The sequence below is a fragment of the Canis lupus genome, chromosome 8, assembly GCF_003254725.2.
Source record: "Canis lupus dingo isolate Sandy chromosome 8, ASM325472v2, whole genome shotgun sequence".
In the NCBI taxonomy this organism is placed as follows: Eukaryota; Metazoa; Chordata; class Mammalia; order Carnivora; family Canidae; genus Canis; species Canis lupus.
Genome location: NC_064250.1, coordinates 60,813,009 through 60,835,089, shown reverse-complemented (window position 1 = coordinate 60,835,089; position 22,081 = coordinate 60,813,009). Strand labels below are relative to the sequence as shown.

General features: G+C 42.0%; 1 protein-coding gene across 4 annotated transcripts in view; it reads left to right on the top strand.

The window, feature by feature from the left end:
• Nucleotides 1-22,081, top strand: part of FOXN3 (forkhead box N3) — a 393,350-nt gene that overhangs the window by 19,917 nt on the left and 351,352 nt on the right. For 3 of the 4 annotated variants that reach the window (XM_049113407.1, XM_049113406.1, XM_049113408.1), the window contains exon 2: nt 3,793-4,094. The exons of the other annotated variant lie outside the window; for it this stretch is intronic. The gene's annotated coding sequence lies outside the window, so the exon portion shown is untranslated. The remainder of the gene's footprint in view (nt 1-3,792; nt 4,095-22,081) is intronic. 4 annotated transcript variants of the gene reach the window in all.

The following is a 22,081-nucleotide window of genomic DNA, read 5'->3' as shown; positions in this document are numbered from 1 at the left end:
AGATTAAGGAAGTTAAAGTTCTATGATCCATGTATTGTGTAGGAAATGATTTTAAAAAACTAATTTGTATTAGCTATTAATATATCAGGGGTGCATGTTTTAAACTCTGGATAATCTTCGGGGTACATGGGTGGCTCAATCTATTAAGTTCTGCCTTTGGCTCAGGTCACAATTCCAGGGTCCTGGGATTGGGCCCTGCATTGGGCTCCCCACTCTGCAGGATGCCTTCTTCTCCCTCTCTCCTGCTTCTCCTTCTCCCCTGCTTGTGTGTGCACTCTCTTTCTCACTTTCTTTCTCTAATACATAAATAAAGTCTTTTAAAAAATAAACTGGATAATCTTTAAGAGAATGGTAAAGGAATATAGAAATAATAAGCTAAAAGAAGGGAACTAGAATAATATAACATACTCAGATAATTAAAAAGAGGGTAGAAAATGGAGAAAAAGGATCCTATAGTAGATAAAACAAATAATAGATTTAAGCCCAAACCTACCAGCAATTATATGAAATATAAACAGGGTAACTACTCTATTTAAAAATCAAAGATAATCAGTTTGCATTTGAAAAACTTATACACTGCTTTAAAGAGACATACACTATTTAAAAAGATGCAGAAGGGCCAAATGTAAAAGGATGTAAAAAGATATAACATACAAACACTAGCCAAAAGAAAGATTGCATATATATATACATGCATGCATGTGTGTGTGTGTGTGTGTGTATACACACTTTTAAAAAGATTTATTTATTTATTTTAGAGAGAGAACACATGCATTCATGAGTGGAGGGTGGAGCAGAGAGTGTGAGTGAGAATCTCAAGCAGATGCAGAGCCCAGTCTCACAACCTGAAAATCATAACCAGAGCTGAAATCCAGAGTCAGGCATTCAACCCACTGAGCCACCCAGGTGCCCCACATAGCTATATTAACATCAGATAAAGTACACCCTTTATAAGGCAAGAAGAACCATTGGAGATGAAGAGAGATATTTCATAATAAAGAAAAATTTAATTCACTGGAAAAATATATTTCTAAATGTGTATGCACTTACTAAACATACATACACACAATTTTAAGACCTGCAAGGAGAACTAGAGCAATCAATATAATTAGAAATTTTAACACATCTTTCCTAGTAACTGATACACCCAGTAGACAATAAAAATCAGTTAAGATGGGGTGCTTGACTGGCTTAGTCAGTAGAGCATGCAACTCTTGATCTCAGGGTTATAATTTCAAGCCCCACATTGGCTACAGAGGTTGCTTAAAGATAAAATCTTAAAAAAAATCCATTAGGATATAGACAATTTGAACAAAGTTAATTAACAAACCTGATCTAATTATGAAACCGTGCACTTCATAGACAGAGAATATACACTCCTTTCAAGTGCATATAGAATATTTGCCAACATTGCCCATGTTCAGTCATGAAGCAACTCAGCAAATTTTAAAGGATTGAAATTACTCAGGGTGTATTTTTAGATCACAGTGACGTTAAACTAGAATTCAGTGACAAAAAAGGGTAACTGAAAAATCCCCATATATTTTAAAATCAAGCAATCATGGGCCAAAAAAGAAATAGCAATGAAAATTAGCTGATATTTACTTATTTATCTATAAAGATTTATTTATTTATTTTAGTTAGAATGTACATGAGCAGAGGGCAGCACAGAAGAAGAGGGAGAGAGAATCCTCAAGCAGACTCCCTGCTGAATGCAGAGCCCATTACAAGGTGCAATCCCAGGACCCTGAGATTATGACCTGAGCCAAAGAGTCAGATGCTTAGTTGACTGAGCCACCCAAGCACCCCTCAAATTAGCTAATATTTAGAAATTAATGGCCATGAAAATATGACAAGCCAAAAGGGGAATGCTGCAAACACCAAGCTTGAAGGGACATTTGTAGCCTCAAATGTATGTATTAGAAAAAAAAAAAAGAGGCTTAAAAATAAATAGCTTAAGGGCAGCCTGGGTGGTTCAGAGTTTTAGCGCTGCCTTCGGCCCAGAGCGTGATCCTGGAGACCCAGGATCGAGTTCTATGTCAGGTTCCCTGCATGGAGCCTGCTTCTCCTTCTGCCTGTGTCTCTGCGCCCCCACCCCCCCTCATGAACAAATAAATAAAATCTTTAAAAAAAAAAAAAAGCTTAAATATTAATCTCAAGAAGTTAAAAAAGGGACGCCTGGGTGGCTCAGCAGTTGAGCTGAGCCTTTGGCTCAGGACATGATCCCAGAGTCCTAGGATCGAGTCCCACATCAGGTTTCCTGCATGGAGCCTGCTTCTCCCTCTGCCTATGTCTCTGCATCTCTCTCTCTGTCTCTCATGAATAAATAAATAAAATCTTTAAAAAAAAAGTTTAAAAAGGACGATTAAATTTTTTAAAAAGGTAGGAAGAAAATAGCAAAAATAAGAGAAGAAAGTAATGACATAGAAAACACATATCCCATAGAATCATCATTAGTGCCCCAAACTAATAAAATCAATAAATCCTGGTGAAAGTAATTAAGAAGAAAAAGGATAAATAACCTATATCAGGAATGACACAAGAGACGTCATTACATTTAAAAGATAATAAAGGAATGTGATGAATAACCCAGTGGCAATCTTACAGAGTAAAATTTTAGAAGAAAAGAACAGATTTTCTAAAAATGTCACTTACCCAAACTGACATAAGAAAAATAAGAGTCTGACTAGCCCTGTATCTACTTGTATGAATATGTAATTAAAAACCTTACCACAAGGACAACTTCAGACTCAGATGATTTTTCTGTTGAATACATTAAATATTTAAGGAAGAAATAACACATATTTTCTACAAACTCTTCCAGATAATAGAAAAAGAAAGCACATTCTCAGCTTGTTCTAAGAAGTCAGCAGAATTCTGATGCTAAAATCTGACGTGATAAGAAAGAAAAATTCTAGGCCAATTTTATTCATGAATGTAGATTCAAAACTCCCTAAACAAAATACTAGCAATGTTGAATCTTGCAATAAATTACTACATCATGATCAAGTTGATTATGTTCCAGATATGCAAGGTTAGGGTAATATATTTAAAAATCAGTCAGTGTAACTCAGTATATAAAGAACAAAGAATAAAATATAGAATAATGCAGAATAAAGACAAAAATCATATGATCATCTCAGTAAATGCAGGAAATGTATGTGTTGTAATCCAATATTTATTTTTAAAGACTCACTCAAATAAACAAGAAATTTTCTTATTCTAAGAAGGTATCTACAGAAAATACTCTTATTAAAAAATAGGAAACTGCATGCGTAACGGAGGGTATGTTAAAACTTTCCCCATGCTGGTAGGAAAGGACAGACCAGTTATCATCACCTCTGTTCATCATTGTCTAGTGGATCCCTGCTAATGCAGTGAGGCACAGAAGTGGAAATAAAAATATTAGGATTAAAAAGGAGGTAAAGCTGTAATTATGGGGAGTTTCAAGTACTATATATGTAGGAAATTCAAAAGAAATTTCAGGTAAATTGCTGCAACTAGAAAGTGAAGTTAGCAAGTTTGCAGATACAGGTAAATATTTAAAAATGTGTTTCTATTTATCACTAAGAAACAAATTGAATTTAATTAGAATAAAAATGATCAAATACTTAGCAATAAATTTAACAAAAGTTATGAAGGCCTCCATATTGAAAAGCATTTAACCTTACTGAGAGAAATGAAAGGAGATCTAAATCAACGGAGGAATATTTCATATATATATATGAATATGAAGTTTTCTTTTTTTCTTTGTTTTGCTTTTTAAAGATTTTATTTATTTATTCATGACAGACACAGAGAGTCAGAGATACAGGCAGAGGGAGAAGCAGACTCCCTGTGGGGAGCCCAGTGTGGGACTCGATCCCAGGACCCTAGGATCATGACCTGAGCCGAAGGCAGACGCTCAACCGCTGAAACACCGAGGTGCCCCCAAAATATGAAATTTTCTAAAGATGTCAATCTCAAGCTGATATTCAGAGTCAGTGCAATCTCAGTCAAAATCCCAGGAGGATTTTTGTGAAATTTGATAAGCTCGTCCTAAAATTTGTACAGAAACATGGAGGACTGAAATAGCTAAGACACTCCTGAAAAAGGTAAGAGAAGAGGACTTGCTCTGTCAGATATTAAGGTTTATTATTAAAGTAGAGGAGTTGAAGCAGTATGGCACTGGTGCAATAGACCAGTGGAAAAGAATAGAGTCCAAAAAATAGAGTTATGGATATATAGACATGCTATTGGTGACAAAAATGACACTGTAGAACATTAAGGATGGAACCTATTTTTAAAACTTTATTAACAAAGTTTTTTTAACCAAGTTTTTTGTGGGGCTTGAACTCATGACCTTGATATCAAGAGTTGCATGCTCTACTGATGGAGCCAGCCAGGTGGCCCAGAATTATCTTTTTAAAATAAACAGCTGTGGGAAAATTAGGTGTTAATATTAAAATATAATAAAACTTAAACTTACACTCTACACCAAAACCCCTTCTAAGCGAATTCAAGAGCTAAAAGTGGAAGATGAAATAATAAAATATCCAGAAGATGATGTAGGATAGTGTATTCATAATTTTGGCTAGGGAAAGAATTCTTGCACAAGACCTTAAGAGAACCAATCATAAGAAAAAGATAAAATTGGATCATATTAAAATGAAGAACTTAAGTTCATCAGAAGACCTCAAAAGACACAGTTAACGAGAGAGGCAAGTTAGAGACAGATTTGTAACGTCATGAGGAGGAAATACAAAGAATGCTTACAAGTCAATAAAAGAAAGACAAAATTGAAAAATGGGCAGTAGGCTTAAATGGGGACTTCCCAAAAGGTGATAGTCAAGTATCCCGCACACATGGGAAAAAGTGCTCAACCTCCTAAGTCTTTTGGGAAGTATAAATTAGAAACTACATCAAGTGTGACTACATTTCCACCACAATGCCTAAAATTAGAAATGACTTCGGGTACCAAGAGGTGGGGAGGATTGGGAAAAGTGAGAATTCTCCTGCGCTGGTGGTGAGGGTGTAAATTGGTACAGCCACTTGGAAGAGGTTGGAGGCTTCATGAAACGCTAATTGAAATGGAACATAAGCATATTCCTTGAGCCTAAAGTTCTTCTCTGATGCACAGATTCAATGAAAAGTGGATACGTGTAATCCAGAAATCATAGATGGGAATGTTCATATGGTGGTGTTCATAGTGGCCCCAAAGGGGAAACTACTCAACAGTGTCCACGCACATACATGGACATACACACATTTTATTATCTATTTATGCAAACGAGAAACAATATGCGAGTAAACAAAGTCGAGCTGTTCAATGTAGATGAGTTTCATCCACATGTGTTTGTGAAGGAAGCCACACACACGTACCTACACACACATCTGTATTTCATTGGTATAGAGCTCAACAAACAGGTGTAACGGAACTATAGACGTTAGGGATACCTGCTGAGATGCAGAATGATAAAGTGCTATACAGGTTAAGGTAGCTGTAAGGGAGGGCTGCGGTGATAATTAGGAGAGAGAATGATGAGGGAGTTTCAGGGATGCTGGCAAAGTTCTATTTTTTTGACTTGGGTGGTGATTACATGGGTATCTGTTTTGGGATAAATCACTGAGCTGTAGATTTTGTTTGTGCACTTTTCTCAGTATATTTCACAATATCAACATCTTAAAAATCAATAAATAATGTACCCTTGCCACTATTTTCTTGATTGTGAGTCAATGTAAAATATCACCTATTGACTTGCTATTATAATTGAGACCCGTCCTCCTTGCCTTCTTTTGAGTTGACACTATATTATGTAAACACAGTTCATCAGCGAGACCGGTGATATACTATGATGACAAATCCTTTCTTGTGCAGCTTTTAGGTTTTTTTTTTTCCTGTTGAAAACCATACCTCTTTTTGATTCATGTATATATTTGTATATTTACAAACATATGCTTCCCTCCTTCAGTCCTTCTTTTCTTCTTCTTTTTTCCTTCTAATTCTTTGCATGCCTTTGAACAGCATCTTTCAATCCGATTTTGCTCTTGGCCAAACGTATCAGATAACGTACCAGTTCCATTTTGTTTCTCCTGCTCTGATTTGTCCTTGTTGCTCAATGAGCCTGTCTGGGAATAGGGAAATTGTGCGAAGATTTCTATATTGTTTTTGTTCCTTGGATCCCACATTTTCTTCTTTTTTGGTTTGCTACTTTAGGTGGGGCACGTCACTAACAATTTACTAAGCAAGCCTAGGAGATAAATTTTCCAAGAACTTAAATCTCTGAATATATCTTTAATGTACCCTCCCCTCCTTCATCAGTAGTTTGGCTAGGCATATAATTCTAGATTGAAAATCATCTTTCCTCCGCATTTTGAAGCAATACTCGATTGACTTTTAGCTTTTACTGTTGCTTTTGAGAAGTCATGGGCCATTTTGACATACATCTTTTATATGTGAATAGATTTTTTTCTTCATGGAGGCTTCTGGAATTTTAATTTTATCCCTGCAGTGAAATTTCACGATACTATACTTTTGTTGTGTCTTTATAGATCACTTTGCTGTGGATTTAATCAGGCCTCTCAGTTGGAAGATTCAGGCTCCTGTTCTGTGAAATGGTTCTTAAGGATTTTGTGTTTATATATTTGCTTCTTTTATTTTTTAAAAGATTTATTTATTTTATTTGAGAGAGAGAGAGGTTTGGGGGAGAGCACGAGTGAGGGGAAGGGCAGAGGGAGAAGGAGAGAGAATCCTCAAGCAGATGCTTGCTGAGTGTGGTGCTTGACCAGGGGCTTGATCCCATGACCCGGAGATCATGACCTGAGCGGAAACCAAGAATCGGACGCTCAACCAACCAAGCCACCCAGGTGCCCTTGTGTTTGCTTATTTTATTTTATTTTATTTTATTTTATTTTATTTATTTTTTATTTTATTTTATTTTATTTTTTAAAGATTTATTTATTCATGAGAGACACACAGAGAGAGGTAGAGACACAGACAGAGGGAGAAGCAGGCTCCCTGAAAGGACCCCAATGTGGGACTTGAACCCAGAAATCCGGGATCATGCCCTGGGCCAAAGGTAGATGCTCAACCGCTGAGCCACCCAGGTGTCCCTGTGTTTGCTTATTTTAAATCATTTTTTTTCTTACCATTTTCTCTGAACACTAAGAAATTCTAGTAGTCGAACTTTGGACTGATCCTTTTCTTATTGTTTTCCTTTTTTCTTGATATTCTCTTTGTCATATTGCCTTACCTTCTGGATGGTTTCCTTTTTATTTCCAAATCATTGGTTTAATTTTTAATTTTTAACTTAGCCCATTGTATTTGTAATATCCAAGAGCTTAAAATTTTTTCCTGCATGTTTCTTTTCACAGCATGTTTTTCTTTTCTTTTTAACAGAAGCATTGCTTTCTCTTACAAAATATATCAATTATAATTTTTGATATTTTCTTCTGTTTCCTGCATGATCTCTCTTCTTTTGCACCTTCTTACTTTTTAAAATATTTTATTTATTTATTCATGAGAGACACACAGAGAGGCAAGACATAGGCAAAGGGAGAAGCAGGCTCCATGCAGGGAGCCCAATGTAGGACTTGATCCCAGGACCCCAGGATCACACCCTGAGCCGAAGGTGTGATACTCAACCAGTGAAGTCACCCAGGTGCCCCTCACACCTTCTCATTTTCCTGACCATTGAGATGTCTGCCTTTCAGTGTAGGTTTTACTTTCACTTCTAAGTGTAAGGATCAGAAGAGCTTATTGGGAGCTTTGTGCTTGAATAGGGCTCACTCATGAACTGAGCAGCTGCCGTTCGGAGTGCCCAGGTAGTGAGCTAGTTTCTTCAAATTTCAGTATGTGTCAGGAGTTGTCCTCTGGGGCCATTGCATTTTTTTCAGAGAAGGATCTTCTAGTCCCGTGTGATGTTCTGAAAGTCAGATAGGGAGGGGACAGACTCTCCCTGTTCCATTTGCCCTCTGCTCTCTGCCTGATGGCCACCCCTGCTTCTCTTCGACATCTCCAGCATGAAGCCTGGCTCATAGTGGGAAAAGGGGAGGGGAATTGTGTGGTTAATGCCCAGGCGGGCTGAGAACTTGGGGGTCTAACTTCTCACCGTTGAGTCCAAGTAACCTCCATATCTCATTCCCACCTTCCCCTGTGTCATCAGAGGCCTCCAAATCCTGAGCCTTTCTGGGATTCTGTAAGGCCAGTCCACTCATGTTGGTGGGTTTTCCCCTCCACTGGAATTCCGGTGTCAGCTTTCTTCATTATACTGAAATTCAGCTATCTCTCTCCCATTTACCCACCGTCTTCAGGACATTGGTTGACAGCTCTCATCTGCTGTTGTCCCCTCTCTCATTCTGTTTGTCCTCATGGGCATATGTTGACTTTCTGAGGGCAGAAACCATGACTTGCACATCTTTTGTTTTCTTGCGGAGCCAAGCACAAAGGCTTAGGAAGCACTTGATTGATTGATCAGTTGATTGGTTGACTGATACCTGCCTCACTCATCAATGAAGTACTCTGCCTTTCTGGCCTTCTTGAACCTTCCCTCCATGTTGTCTCTTGTTTCTTATTTGTGGGTGGGTAGGTGCAGATGATAGCATCTCCATGGGTGATACATCCAGCTCTTGGTGGCTTCTTGCTCCTTTCTGTTGCCTGGGTGCCCTGGATCCTGCCAGGCATCACCCATCACCTGTGCCAAACACTTCCACCTCCTTTGTCCAAGCCATCTTGATTCCAAACTGGAAAGGAGGAGTAGAGTGGGGAAGGGGGACAACTCTCAGATGCCTGAAGGGGCTGAGTTTCCCTTCCTCTTCTAAACACAAACAGGGTGCTCTTAAAATAGCTTTTCAGAGATTTTTGATGTGAATATAGCCACACAGCCCTTCTTAGGATTGGCTTATTGTTGAAAATAAAAATATCTGGGAACATATATGCCACACTTCATGCTCATGACAGATTTTGAGAAGCTACATCTAGATTGCTGTTTGCTGAGTGGTTTCAGGATAGAGAGCAGCCAACTTCCAGGCCTGGGCTGGCGTTCACAGCATCTCTAATTTAGGCTGCATGGCGCTGCTGCATCTGTAGACCTCAGCCGGGTGGGCTTTTTCTCCCTCTTCTCCTCATACCTTTGAAGTTGGCAGTATGAAATATTTCCAAGGCTGTGTGCACTGTGGGATCCTAGAATCTTGAGGAGCTCTGAGACCATGCTCAGTGATAAGTAGGGCCCTTCTCCCTCTCTTTTCCTTCTTAGTAACTGGGAAATTGTTTAAGCATGGCCAGTTTCTTTGGCTTTCTCGAGGTTTTTTTTTTTTTTTTTTTTTTTTAATTTAAATGAGACTCACTTGATTTTTCACCAGTAATTTGATTTGGTGGAAATTACTAAAGGTTCTGACCAGAGCTATTGTGTTTTGCTATTCCTATAACATCTCATGCCATCAAGGTAGCCTTCATTTGCTTTCCAAAGACTAGGACCTGGAAAATAAAAAAGAAAAGAGTGTATTGTGTTTGAAGTGGCCCACACCTAGAGGTACACTTGAAATGCTTCCGTAAGTCTGGTTTCACGGTAATCTGGAGGGAAGAATGCTCCTTATCTAGAGATTATAAGAACACATTGTTTTACACAAAGGCAATATGATTTTAGTCACATAATCTGGAAGGGCACGTGGTAAACACTGAGCTATGCTGTGTAGTTATTGCCAGGAAGAAAGATGGCTACAGTTCAAATATTCATTGTTTTTTTTTTAAGATTTTATTTTTTTATTCACGAGAGACAGAGAGAGAGAGAGAGAAAGAGAGAGAGGCAGAGACATAGGCAGAGAGGGAAGCAGGCTCGCTGCGGGGAGCCCGATGTGGAACTCGATCCCAGGTCTCCAGGATCACACCCTGAGCCGAAGGCAGGAGCTCACCAACTGAGCCACCCAGGTGTCCTTCTTAAAGAATTAATAATATATATATATATATTTTTTGGGGGTAGGTATTTCCTTACCTTAAATTGGTTGATGGTTAATGATACCATACAGCAGGTCCCTTAATTGGTGGCATATGTTTTGCAACTAGTAAATCTTTGAGGGCACACCAAAAAGTTGCACAGTTGAGTGACAGATATGTTACACCCTGTAAAAGATGTGTGTTTGATTATGTCTCACAAAATTCCAGGCTAGATGTATTTTGGGCATGGAAGCTTGATTGCCCATTTGTCTTTATATCAAAGTGGCTTGAAATCACTTTTGCAAGGGGATTGTTGGCTCTGCCCACAGGTGCCGAGTGCTTTTATTTAGATTTGTATCTTTGCCAAGCCCTTCTTTTTGTTGTTGTTGTTTTTTTTTTAAAGATTTTATTTATTTATTCATGATAGACACACAGAGAGAGAGGCAGAGACACAGGCAGAGGGAGAAGCAGGTTCCATGCAGGGAGCCCGATGCAGGACTCGATCCCAGGTCTCCAGGATCACGCCCTGGGCTGAAGATGGTGCTAAACCACTGAGCCACCCGGGCTGCCCACACATCCCCATACTTAATTTTTTTTTTAATTTTTATTTATTTATGATAGTCACAGAGAGAGAGAGAGAGAGAGGCTGAGACACAGGCAGAGGGAGAAGCAGGCTCCATGCACCGGGAGCCTGATGTGGGATTCGATCCCGGGTCTCCAGGATCACACCCTGGGCCAAAGGCAGGCGCCAAACTGCTGCGCCACCGAGGGATCCCCCCCCATACTTAATTGACAACACAGGAGAACTACATTCCAGATGCTGGCTGGAAGTTTTACCTCAAAAATACTGCTACCAGCACTGATTGGACTTTTGGTGTAGCAAGGTAATGCTTATGAACCATTGCACATTGTCTGGCCTAGTCCCAAATTCAGCTTGACCACTAGAAAGCTCCATACCTGCCATATTAGCCTTGAGCATTCACCGAATTGTGCTTTGTTCTGATGCCATTGTGCACTGTGGATGTCATTGCTACAACAAAAAAGCTTCCGGCACCCTTTGGTGTGTTTGTTACTGTATCCAAACCATGGTTCCTGGGCTTTATTTAATTTGTAGATAATTGTTGCTTGACCCAGACAAGTGGCTTCAAAAGTTTTGAATTTGATCGCCTACAGATGAGGCACGTACCTGGTACTCCAGGATCACACCCTGAGCCGAAGGCAGGCACTTAACCACTGAACCACCCAGGTGTCCTTCTTAAAGAATTAATAATATATGTATATATATTTTTTAGGGGTAAGTATTTCCCTACCTTAAATTGGTTGATGGCTAATGATACCATACAGCAGGTCCCTTAATTGGTGACATATGTTTTGCAACTAGTAAATCTTTGAGGGCGCACCAAAAAGTTGCACGGTTGGATGGCAGATATGTTACACCCTGTAAAAGATGTGTGTTTGATTATGTCTCACAAAACATGATTCCTGTGGCCATTTGAGTTTGCAAATCTTGCTTTACACAGTGTGGTGGTTAATTTTATGTGCCATCTCAATGAGGCCGTGGTACCCAGATAGTTGGTCAAACACCAGTCCAGATGTCTCTGTGGAAGTATTTTTAGATGAGATTAACATTTAAGTCAATAGGCTTTGAGTAAAGCAGATTCCCCTTCATAATGTGGGTGGGCCTTATCCAATCAGTTGAAGACTTTAAGAGAAAAAGACCGAGATCCCTTGAGGAAGAGGGAATTCTGCTTCCAGACTGACTTAAGACTTGAGCTGCAGCATCAGCTCCAGCCTTCTGGACTATGCTGTAGACATTGGGCTCTCCAGTTCCCATAATCCTATGAGCCAGTTCCTTAGACTAAATCTTTCACTCTATGCATCTACAGATCTGTTAGTTTTGTTTCTCTGGAGATATTTAATGCAGACAATGAACTCTTTATAGGGACCTGCAGGAGAAAACAGTTGGTTTCCTTATATCTTGTGAATACTGAGTCATGTAATTGAAAATATTTCCTTCTCTTTTTTTTTTTTTGAAAATATTTCCTTCTTTGCATTAACTTTAAAAGCTTACAACCAAATCTGTGTTTTTTTTTTTTTTAAGATTTTATTTATTCATGAGAGACACACAGAGAGAGGCAGAGACACAGGCAGAGGGAGAAGCAGGCTCCTAGTGGGGAACCTGATGTGGGACTTGATCCCACAATCCCGGGATCACGACCTGAGTTGAAGGCAGACAGTCAACCACTGAGCCACCCAGGTGTCCCCCAAATCTGTGTCTTAACTGTAGCTGCTTTAGCAAATAGCTACTGATAGATACGGACTACACACGCCACAAGCAGGGAGACTCACCAAGAGAATGGTGATGGGGATACTATATTAAGGTTGTATTGGGAGGCTATTTGGTTAGCGCATTTGATTTGAACCCACCTCTTCATCATCCTCCATTTGGTAAGTGTCTCAGTCCTTTCAAAGTGCTGTAACAAAATACACAAAGGCCGGGTGGTTTAGGAAACATCAAATGTATTGGCCACAGTTCTGGTTGGCTGGGAAGTCCATGATCCTGGCACTGGTGGATTTGGTGTCTGATGAAGACCCACTTCTTGGTTCTCAGATGACTGACGCTGTGCCGCAACATCACATGGCAGAAGGGGCTAGGGATTGCTTTGGGGTCTCATTTGTAAGGGTGCTGATTATAAGGGGTCTTTTTCATAAGGGCTCCACCTTCAGAACTGAATCCCCCTCCAAAGGCCCTACCTCCTAATACTCTCACATTGGGAAGCTAGCATGCCGACTGATGAATTTGGAGGGGGGCACAAACATTCCCTCTGTCACAATAAGCCATTTTAAATATTTTTAGAACAAGACAGAGGCATATGCGACCAAAAAGATAGTCTACCTTTTTTTCATCCATCTATTTCAAGACAGCCTTACACTTTTGAGTCATGATCAGAGAGAGCAGTTTCAACTGAGCAGTTTACTAGCTTTGTTCCGGAGGCCATATAAAGTCTTCAGCTGCCTTACGCAAATGCACCACAAGCAAGGTAGACCAGGTCATCTTCGGACCTGGGTTTTGTGAGTCCATAGTAAGAGTCCCACTGTGCAGGGTGCTTTGGTAGTATTTTCTTTATTTTTGGCATTGAGCTCAGCTCTTGGAGTGCACTTTCTCCTACTGACCTCATCTCTTCTCTCACTTCCCTGCTTTTGTCTCGGTTTTCACATTTGGATATATTCCCAGCTGATTTGAAGCCTGACCATTCATTTTTTTTGTCTGTGCACCATACAGTACTCTTGACTCACTTCTCCATGCTAGGCACTGGGACTGGGTGATTTGAGAGTAGAAATACAAAGCAGAATAATAAAAGATTATGGAAATATTACAGGCATGAGAAACAGCCTTGTGGCTCCTCTTATTTCACTCAAGCTTTCCCGCACATGGTCCTTCTCACTTAAAGCCACCTGGACCACTCTATTCAAAATTGCAACCTGCCCCATCCCTGCCATCCCTGGCATTCCCAAATCCCCCTTGCCCTGCTCTACTTGTTGTTTATGCCAAGCACTCTTCATCTTTCAGCATAATATATAGTTTACTTATTTGTTGCTTATATTGTTTATTTATTGATATTATGTGTCTCCCTCTGCTAGAATGTCAGCCCTACAAAGGCAGGCTTTTTTTTTTTTCATGGGTTTTGCTCACTGATGTATATACCAAGGGTCTCCAGTAGTGCCTGACCCACAGTAGATGTTCAGTAAGTATTTGTTTATTGAATGAATTTCAATAAGGTAAACCTCAAAGATTTAAAGGACTGAATTTCTCTAATATGCATATAATGAGGGAACCATTATTTTAAATGACATATGTTCTTACTTAACTATAACAACAACATAAGTAGAATTCAAAGTAGAAAGTTAGAAATGGCAGAAGAAAGAGAATTTTGGGGAAGTTTAGATGAAGAAACCATTACTCAAACTGGGCTCAAGGTAGGCTTGAGGAAAGTTGTAACACCTCAACTGGGACCTGAAGGGTAAATGGAAGTTGATGGGCAGAAATGTAGGTAAAAAAAACCATTAAATCACTTAAAGCAAATAGGACAACATAAGCAAAAATTAGGAGGTGCCTTGTTGGCTCAGTTGGGAGAGTGTGTGACTTGATCTCAGGCTCATGCGTTCAAACCCCACATTGGGTATAGGGATTACTTTAAAAAAAAAAAAAAAGCAAACATTTAGACGGAAGTATGAGATGTGAGTGTAGGGCCTTATGAATTGAGTTTGACTGGAGCAAATGGTGCATAAAGAAGAATACTAGAAAAATCAGAAGAAAAAGTGAGATTGGCCAATTTAAAAAAATGGACAAAAGATTTGAACAGATACTTCACCAAAGAACTATGTGGATTGCAAGTAAGTACGTGAAAATATGATCACCGTCATTGGTTATTAGGGAAATGCAAAATAAATCCCCAGTTCTGCACCGTCAATTTGAATGGATAACATTTTAAAAACTGACCATACTTAGTCTGACAAGGAAGCAAAGAAATTGTAACTCTCATACGTTGCTGGTGGGAATAGAAAATTGTATAACTGGTTTGAAGACAGTTTGGCAGTTTCTTAAAAAGTTAAAAATGAGCCGACCATAGGATCTGGCCATTCCAGTCCTAAGTATTTACCTAAGAGAAATGAAAGCATACAGCCATACACCCCAGGGTGTGATCCCAGGGTATACAGATCTTCATAGCAGCTTTATTTAGAATAACCCCAAAATGGGTTTAGAATTACCCCAACCCAGGGGTGCTTGGGTGGCATAGTCAATGAAGCATCCAACTCTTGGTTTGGGCTCAGGTTGTGATCTCAGGGTCATGAGATTGAGTCCCGTGCTGGGCTCTCCATGGAGCATGGAGTCTGCTTAGACTCCCTTTGTCCCCCTCTCCCTTGGTCCCCCTCCCCCACATTTTCTCTCTTTCTCTCTCAAATAAATAAATCTTTTAAAAAAGAGAAAGGAATTACCCCAACCTAAATGTTTATCAACAGGTGAATGGAAAAATTATGGTACATTCATCCAATGGAACACTATTGAGCAAGAAAAATAAATGAATTCTTGCTACATGCAACAATGTGAATGAGTCTTAATTTTGTTAGTGAAAGAAAAAGAGTACGTATTGTCTGATTCTGTATATGCACATATATATTTCTAGAAGGTGCAAACCAATCTATAATGACAGAAAGCAGTTGAGGGCTTGCCTGGTGATGGCAGGGAGGAGGGGTTTCAGAGGGACATGAGGAAACTTTTGGAGGTAATGAGTATGATTACTAGCTTGACTGTCATGATGGTATCACAGGTGTAGACAAATGTTAAAACGCATCAAACTGTATTCTCTAAATATATCTTGTATCCCAGTAAAGCTGTTTACAGAGGTGAGGCTGGAGTTAGTATACCGTAGGTCATCATGGGTAAGCCAAGGTGTTTGTATCCTCCCTGGGGCTGTTCATTTATTCATCTGGATTAAAAAAAAATATCATTACATGCCGATGGTATGCCAGACATTCTTTGTGGCCATTCATAGAGAACATGGGAGAAGGAAGTAGGAAGTAAATGATGAGTTTCATTCTGGAAACGCCAAGCTCAGGGTGTCTGAGGAATAGTCTAGTCGAGCTGTGTGGCAGGCAGTTGGAGACATTGAGACCTGCCTGGGAAGAGAGAGGGGTAGAGCTAATGATTCAGATCCGTCCCACAGAGAGAGGACTACTGCAGCCCAGAGGTATAAAGAGATATAAGGTGTATTAAAAGTACAGCATGTAGAACACATGCCATGAAATCCGATGGGCATATTAGTTTTATTCTCCCTGAGGCAGAAGACCTGAAAGAGTTCTTTGTCTTGCACCCTTCCCAAGAAAGCAGTGAAATGTTTGTATTCTGAGTCTAGACTCCCTTGCCTCAGAGGGTTGTGGCAACGTCTTTGTGTCCTGGGGCTGAATGTTGGGTTTCCAGATATTTGGAAGTTGACCTCTACCCAGACTTTCTTGAGGAAAGTAGATGGAAGTCACGGATGTGGGGAAGGCAGGTGATGGAAAGTGAGGGTACAAGAACAGTTCGGTTTTGAAGATGGGAGTTCTGGGCGGGGGGCGGCTGGTGGATTTCTGGAACTTTAGGAGAGGGCCTGGGGGTTAGGGGGAATGCCTGGAAGGAGAGGCCCATGCTTGCTTTCCTTGAGCATGCAAGAATGTGCTGAGTTCTATGATGGGGTGGAACGTGGATGCTGGAAGGACTTAACATCAAGCACCATGGCCCCTGGAGCCACAACCAAGGACTCCTGTGGTCCCGATTGGTTTAAGGGTAAAGAACAGGTACTGGGAAAGGGGGTGGCTGATTGGCGTCTTGGAGGCAGGTCTAGGAACTGACCCCCACAGAGCATTTCGCCCCTTCTTTGGGCCCTGGGTAATCCTCCAAGGTGTTTCTCTAACCCTGGGGAAGGGGGAAGGTCCCTAAAAACACTTTAGAAATAATTTCCATCGAAGGATGTCTTGAGATCCAGATTTAATTGGATTTGGAAGAAAGAGAGTCCCATCCTATCCCTTGTACTCAGTGTGCACCAATTATGGAGCATGCGGATGCCTATTGCAGGTGAAACCAGGTCAGGTTTCACATGCTACGGGGAACACATGCTACGGGGAACACATGCTACGGGGGAGATCAGCCTCTTCTGGAGAGTTGATTAGGCCATTAGGTGTTGGTACAAGGAATCGTACAGATGAGGACTGGGCAGGGGTGGGACCCTCTAGAGATCACCTCTTCCCTTCCCTTGCCTAAATCTTTCAGTGGGATGATATCACATCGTCCTTAAAGGGTATAGGGTGGTTCAGAGGTCGAGCGTCTGCCTTCAGCCCAGGGCGTGATCCTGGGGTCCTGGGATCAAGTCCCACATTGGGCTCCCCACAGGGAGCCTGCTTCTCCCTCTGCCTGGGTCTGCCTGTCTCCGCATCTCTCATGAATAAATAAATAGAATCTTAAAAAATAAATAAAGGGTCTGGGGGAAGTTGGTCCACGTTTGGCAGTATTCTGGGGTCCTTTTGTGTCTATGTGATTACCCACTTTGAAAACCCCACACAGTGGTATCTGCACAGAACATATTCTAGTTAAAATGACACAGCATGGTAGTCCCAATTGTCCTCTGAGAGTTTACAAAACTCTTTATAGTCTGGAAGGAAAAGATTTCTCCAAGAGAAACTCATTTTCTTCACCTATTTTATAGATGACAGCGTGATAGAGGAACAAATTCTGATCTTCCTACAACAAGTTCCCAGGTGATATGTTTCTGGAAAATCTTAGGAGTGGATGGTCAGTACTAATCTGGTGTGGGGAAAGATGGGCCACAGAGCCTTCGATTTGGGTTCTAATTCTGGCTTTGCCTCCAATTACTTGGATGACCTTGGACGTATCCCTGGAAATCTCAACTGTCTCCTCTTTGAAGTAGGAATAATCTATCTCACAAACATAGGAAAATAGAGGCAAATGTATTTACTTATTCGTTTATGTACTTACTGAGCAAAGGTTACCAGGTATCTCCCCAGTGTGCCTGGAGATTGGTGAGTTGAGTGAGGAGGGAATGAAATGGCAGGATTCCATCGTGTCAGGTCTTATAGCAGGAGGAGCTTGGATTTTCTAGTAGGTGTAATGGGAACCCGCTAGAGAATTTGAAGGGAGTCACGGAGTCTGCTGCATTTTTTTAAGAGAACGTTCTGGCTACGGTATGCAGGATGGAAGTGGAGAGACCAGTCAAGAGGTATGATAGTATCTGGAAGGGGAGAGGAGCTTCCACTGAAGTAGAAAGAGTCAGGATGCATTTTGGAAGTACAGTCCATGGATTGGAAGTGGAGAATGGGGGGAGGATAAAGGATCCACAGAGGATTATTTTAGGATTTCTTATGGTGATGTCCTTTCCTGAGAGGGGAAAGACTTAGGGCGGGGAGGTGGTGACCGGGGTTTCTGTTTTGGACAGCCTACCCCTGAGAGCATGTTGGGGACTTTAGGAAAGGCAGCTGGAGTCTACGGGCATGTGGAGTTGGACGTGTGGTGCCACAAAAGCCAAGAGAAGAATCGCTTTGGCCAGCCAGCCTGGGACACACAGTAGACACTCAAGGAGAGTTAGTGTCCCCTTTCATGTTAATACTATCATTCATTTATTTTAGGTCTCTCAAAAGATAGAATATTACCTTTCATCCCAGCATAAATTCAATTTGCGGTGGCATTTTTTTTCCCTCTTTCATATGTCTCTCAAAGTTGAAATATAGAGCCCCAAGAGTCATGGGTTGGTCACCCCTCTTCAAAAGCATACATTTACCTGCCTGCAGATCCACCAAGTGAAGATTTCTCTTTTTCTGCCTTAAGTTCACATGATTTAATTTGCCCGAGTAACCTGCTGTCATAGGTTTTCATGGAGTCCTGGTATCTAACGGAGTAATTAATGCTTTAGGCTTTTAGGAACTGTTTCAGGTTTTTATTAATCACTGTTGTGATTGCACATATGAATTATGAAGGAGTTATTTTGGTAGTTGGATTTCCCCTTCAGAAAAATTTCCATATTTGTTCATTATGAACTGATAGCCTGGAGAGGAAGAATAAAAATGGAGAATGTTCCCTGGGTCCATTGCAGACATTTCAAATATCCAGAGTAAGGATCACTTTATAGTAAACAGAGAGAGGGTGAGTTGTTTGAAGTTGGTAGTTAAACGTTCCCCCCCCCCCCACTGCAAATTATTTGGGGATTCTTTGCGACTGCCCTGAATGTATGGATTTTGTGACCTGTTTAAAGATGGGTGACAACATCCGAAGGAGTTTGTGGGTTTTGTGTGATTTGTCTCTGATTCCCAAGTTTGGAGGAATCACTCCTAGGACCTTCACAGTTCCATGTGCTGTTCTTTTGGGAGACAGAGCTCTCCAGGTAACTGAGAGGAAACAGAAACCCATCCCCCTTATTCCTTCTAATTTTATTTAGGGAAAAAGTCATGGATTTTCAACATTATGTGATTGTATTTTGAGATCAGCGTATATGAAAAAGGACCGTGTGATGGTTGGTGTCAAGTGGTTAGAATTCAATTCTAAAGTGTAGGAGACCAGACCCAGTAACTATTTTCGTGGAAGCTCCTCCCCCTGAGGCATCCACCCCAGACATCTGCAGGCATCGTGCATAATAAATGTTGGTGTGGCTCCTTGTGAGTCCTGCTCGCTGCTTTCCTTGGCATGGGGGAAATGTTGATCTCCCCCGTGTTTATAGGAAATTTTACTCCCTGCCTTTTACTCTGACAAGAGAAGACTAGTGGCTTTACTGGGAGCAGGGCTCTTTTCAGTGATGAGGGTGATTTTCCACGATTCTCCCATACTTGGAAAAGATTTTTGAGCCTACAAATAAAAGACAGAGTAGTCCTATCACTGTACTGATGGAGGCAGCCACTCTGCTAGGATCCAGTGCCTTGACTATTAAGTGAAAATACCTGTTATTGCTCTAACTGCCATTTTTACTCTTCCTAAGTGGCCGGTTGGGATGGGGAGTTGGGGGGGTGGGTAGGGGAGAAGCAGCCGGGTTGGGCAGGAGGAAGTCCCATTTGCAAAGCCACCGGGCGGAAGTCATCAGGTGGGGCCTCAGATGTGACCTGAGTTCTGTGCAGATAAGGGGAGGATCCTGTTCTGTGTAGACGGGCCACCCTGCTCGTTCCACGGTAACTTTGCTGTGACACACCGCGCCCTTCTCATCCGATGGTATTTTCATCTTAATGGACTTGCAACCTGCTTTCTGTAGGTAACAGCATTTCTGACAAAGGTGATAAATTTGCTAAAGCTTAACGTTCAGATTCCTTCCCCATATGAGTGTTATATAATTATATATACATTTGAGCTCAAAGGTCCCAGTCTAACAAACTCCCTTCACGGGAGTACCAGCTGAGTGCCCATTCTCTCATTAATTTTATTTGACATTTATGTCAACATTACATTCCTAGCCTAAAAGGAGAAATCACTTGCGTACGCAGGGGCGTGTTTTCAAGCGGAGTATGTAGTTTGGCAGTGCAAAGCAGCCAGCTAAGTCTGCTAAAGCGGAGTTTTCTAAATTAGTTAATATGCAATGGTCTAAAACGCACCAAATTTAAATTGTTCTAACAAAGCCCCAAAGGCCGGTGCACGTGTCTGTTTGGATATTTCTAAGGTGTTTTCCTCCGGGGCTTCCAGGCTAAACTGGTGTCTCTGGAAAATTAAGTTGGGAGCCGTCAGGGCTGAAAAGAAAGAACTGGAAAAGTAAGACACGATGGTGTCAGGAGGGGGAGAATTTGCCTCCATGAGACCCGGCGTAAAGGCCCAAGACCCCCTGATCCTTGTCCCACCTACGGTGACTTCAGAGCCGGAGAGTCACCAGTTGGACCAGTCTGCGTGCAGTTTGCAGTTCAGCTGGATGAGGGGTTCACAGCCCTGCTGCCGAGGCAGGAGGCGCCCCATCCGAGGGCAGGCGCCCCATTATTTCTCTGACCCAGTGATCACACAGCCACGGCGTGGCTAAGGCTGACAAAACAGTCAACAAAGGCATGATTTGGGGTTATTGGCCCTAAACAAGCAACGATTGTTGGGATACCATCAATACCTGTGGCTTGGGGTCGAGGCTGCCCCCAGAGACGAAGGGCACTTACCCGTAAGCAGCATCCAAGGGACCAAACGTGGCAGTTTCTTTTTCTTTTGGTTCCAAAATGCTGACTTTTACATACTTTGTGGTTTGTGTGCTCTAGAGCTGGGGTTTGTGCGCGGCTCTAAGGATGGATTGCAGACGGGGCTTTTGTTCCACAGAGAATTCAGCGGTGCTGGAGAAGGCCTGGCCTTTGGCATAAGTGGGGAGCGGGCCGTTGTCAAGCCTCCCTTCCCCACGCATCTTCATTCTAGTATTCACCCCTACTCCCCATGGCCCCCAACCCCCAGCCCTGCCAGGGTTCACTGACCCCAAACATGCACTCGGGGCCCCTCCAGGCTGTCTTCAGCATGATTCTTGAAGTGCCAAGTGATTGGTGACCAGCCGTGGCAAGGTCCCTCTAGGGCGTTACTAGAGTGATTTCAACTATGATCTTCTGGAGTCCTTGTCTCCTTGGCAGTGTCTCGGGTGGGCTGGCCAGTTCACGTCATCCCTGAGAGGTAGGAATTCATCAGGGAAGAGGAGGAGGAGAGCAGTTGCAGTTAATGAAGGAGAAACTTGGCGTCCGTACTGGCTTTCGTCATCATCAGCTCAATGGCCACCACATTCTCAGCATTTTACTGTAGCTTTGAGGATTTTGTAATTTTTCTTAACTGATCTCATCGGCTTTAGCCTGTGACTAGCCCTGGTAGGTATGTTTGCGTTTGGGGGTACGTTCTGGTGGCCGTGATACCGTGTTTTGTTCCAGAGTTCTGGTATATCCTTCCAACCCTCTTAAAGGCATGACATGTAGGACTAAGAGAGTCAGAGTTTTCTGGCTGTCAGGGCAATTCTGGATTTCCTAGGGAAGAGATTTGGAGAGGTGGAAGGGGCCTGGAGGTCTGGGCCACCTTTGCATGTGTAGATAAGCCCAGAGAGGTAAGGAGCTGGGCCTCCGGACACCTGCCCAATCATCCTTCCTCCTTCCAGCCACATCCTGCAGGATGACCAGAGAAACTTCTCCCTGTGTCGCCCGTGCAGTGGGATGCAAAGTGGTAGCCATCCCTAACCAACTACGTTCCAGCACCCTTTGAGGATGTGGAGTTGAATCCCGAGGTGGGAGGTTCAGAGTCGGGGGGCGGGGTGGGGGTAGGGGGACTTGGGCTGACACCCAGCTCCCTTGAGACCTCAGTTCAGTTATTGTCTTCCACGTGTTCTGAGTGGAAGATGACTAGAGGCACCCCCTGGCACGTTCTCTCTCTGCTCTCTTCCTGCCAGCTACCGAATGCATCCCTGCCAGGCCTTTATCACCCCCAAAGAAGACCTAAAATCTTATTAGGGAAGTATTTACCACAGAACTAATCTGTCCGTATTGAGGCCATGGCTGCGTTTCTAACTCAGTTAAATGAACTACCATTCCCTCGGAAAATATCCATTTCTCTGGATCTCTTGCTGCCGGCACCAGCTGCCCACGGGTGTCTTAGTCTATAACAAAGTACCGCAGACAGGTGGTTTACAAACGACAGGCATTTGTTTC